Source organism: Babylonia areolata, chromosome 19, assembly GCF_041734735.1.
Source record: "Babylonia areolata isolate BAREFJ2019XMU chromosome 19, ASM4173473v1, whole genome shotgun sequence".
Lineage (NCBI taxonomy): Eukaryota > Metazoa > Mollusca > Gastropoda > Neogastropoda > Buccinidae > Babylonia > Babylonia areolata.
In genome coordinates this window covers 25833715-25836551 of record NC_134894.1, presented here as the reverse complement: position 1 = coordinate 25836551, position 2837 = coordinate 25833715, and positions in this window count along the sequence as shown.

The window sequence follows — 2837 nt, the reverse complement described above, 5'->3', positions numbered from 1 at the left end:
TCACTCCGCGGTAGAGGAGTGGGAGGAGGCTGTCGCTCACTCAGTCCAGATCTGTGATAAAGTGATCGGCAAGTGGCGCTCTTCACATGCTGAACAAGAACAGTGACCACTGCGCACCACCACCCGAAGTAATTCAGCAGTGTGTGTGTCTGTGTGTGTGTCTGTGTCTGTGTGTGTCTGTGTGTCTGTATGTGTGTGTGTGTGTGTCTGTGCGTCTGTGTGTGTGTCTGTGCGTCTGTGTGTGTGTCTGTATGTCTGTGTGTGTCTGTATGTGTGTGTGTGTCTATGCGTCTGTGTGTGTGCGTGTGTATGTGTGTGTGTTTGTGTGTGTGTGTGTCTGTATGTCTCTGTGTCCGTGTCTGTGTCTGCGCATGTGCGCACGTTTGTGTGTGTGTGTGTGTGTGTGTGTGTCTGTGTCTGTGTGTGTGTGTGTGTGTGTGTCTCTGTGTGTGTCTGTGTATGTGTGTCTGGGTATGTCTGCGTCCGTGTGTGTCTGTGTCTGTGTGTGCGAGTTCGTGTATGTGTGAGTATCTGCGCACGCGCACACCGTCGTCTTTGACATGATTATGTCTCTGTGTGCTCTCTTTGTCCTAACTTTCCCAAGGCAACAACAAAACAAATCCCTAGTATTTTAAAACTTGGCAATCACTTGTCCTTGATCTATATGGTCTGATGTGAACCCGAGATGGATTATGTCTGGGAGAAAAAAAAACAAACCTGTCTGCAGTCTGGAACTAAAAGCTTTCAGAAGCGAAAACTAGATCAATTGTCACTTTGACTTGAATTCTGGACACTTCTGTGCGTCTGAAAGTGAAAGCCAGGTACTGACACTGAGTGCAGTATGGAGGAACTTAGGATAGCATGGGTTGGTTGGTGGTTGTAGAGTACTGTGGTTTTGTTTGATGTGCTGTATTGTAAAAAGTTTCAGTTTCAAGGGTGTGTCAAGTATGCTACTTAGCATCTGCTGTTTTGAAACAAATGCTGCCCAGTGTGTGTGTGTGTGTGTGTGTGTGTGTGTGTGTGTGTGTGTGTGTGTGTGTGTGTGCGAATAAACTGTGCACTACCATGAAATATGTAGCAATCAAAGTTATGCTTTTTTTTTTTTACTGTGTACAGATATGCAAAATAGCTGTAACACAGATCTAAAATAGTTTCTTTGCTTTGCGAAAAACAAAGTTTCTTTCGCACAAACATAACCATAACACTAAACTCACAATCACACATCATTCAACTTGACATCATGAATAGAATTCTTCACATGACTGCATTAAATTGCTTTTGAATTAAGTCAGGCATCTGTTAATTTACTCTCGATATGGCATTCTCACATTATTGTATATATTATCTTTTTAGTGTAATTTTGTCTCCTAGTTTTATGGGTGTGTTGTAGTATTTCACACTGCGACACCATCTTAAAGCATTTGAAATTGATCGTAGACTCTATCATTTTGTTGTTTTTTCCGTTTAAATTATCGATTAAAACCACTGAATGTGCGTCAGTCATAATGTCTTCCATCAATATTCTGTACAGTGTGTGGAACAAAAGGCAGCCATGACAAACTATGACCGAATTAGGGAACCATTCTCCAGTAGTATGTGTGAATAGCGCACTGGCAGCTTTAGATTTGTAGTTGTTGGATTGTGAGGATAAGCTTGCCAGATTTTTGTTTGCTTGTTTGTTTGTACCTTGTTGTTGTTTTTGTTTGTTTGATTTTTTCATTGTGGCTCAGAGTGCTTCCTACCAGCCTTCTGGAGGTCTATGAAAACGTGATAGAACTCTCTCTGGTGTTGGAGGGTTTGTTGTTTTTTTTCGCAAAGTATGTGCTCGCATGTTATAAACCTGCGTAAACTATACGTAGGTTAACTCACTCAGTACGGCCAGTCCTCTCTTCTCCTCTACACAGACCCCTCGGATGTCCAGTGGGTGTCTGAATGACCCAAGCTTTAGCTTCCGTCGTCAGAATTGTGGTATTCTTTGTCAACATTCACCTCTTCAGTATAAGAGCCTTCCGCTTGCAATATTTTGATGATGGTAATTGGGGTGAAACGCTGTTAACTCGTCCTCTTTCGCCGTTCGTATGGAGAGAGTTAAAGAGAAAGTTGTTCTCTACTTACACACTCATCGATCCTTGCGAGACCTGACCACACACTTTTCCTCCAAACAACCCTCGTGATGTTGTTCGCCTTCGCATTTCCTGTCATCAATCGTGACATTCAAGCTGAGCTCCCATCATGAACAAGATCAGCATTGGAAAGGAACATTCTGTCTGGCATAATATCCGCCCCTGTCTCCTTTTTTTTCTTTCTTTCCGAGAAACCGCAGACTGAAACTCCATACGGCACTGATAAACTTCCGTTTGTCTCCGCATGCGCTCAACAACTTCCGGCGCCGTGGGAGTTCAGCGGAGGCTCGTGGCATGGGACAGAACAAACAGCCTGCTGTAAACAGCCTCGGACAATCCTCGTGATTGCAGAATGAAAAATAATCTCTCAGGAGAGAGAGAGAGAGAGAGAGAGAGAGAGTTCAGTTTCCGTACTTGTGTATCAGTCTTCTATATATAATTACAGACATATAGACAGACAGAGAGACAGACAGGGAAAAAAACGTGAGAGAGACAGAGGCAGAGAGAAAGTGAGACAGAGAAAAGGAGAGACAGAGACTGAGGCAGAGACACAGACACAGGGAGACAGAGGCAAAGAGAGAAAAGAGAAAGATTCTAAGGGAAGCTTAGAAAATGGACATTACTCCGCGAGACAGAACTGCTGGCTGGCTGATTCATAAAATACAGTTGTTGTTTTTTAAAGAAAGAAAAAAAAGACAAGACATCAATGTATAT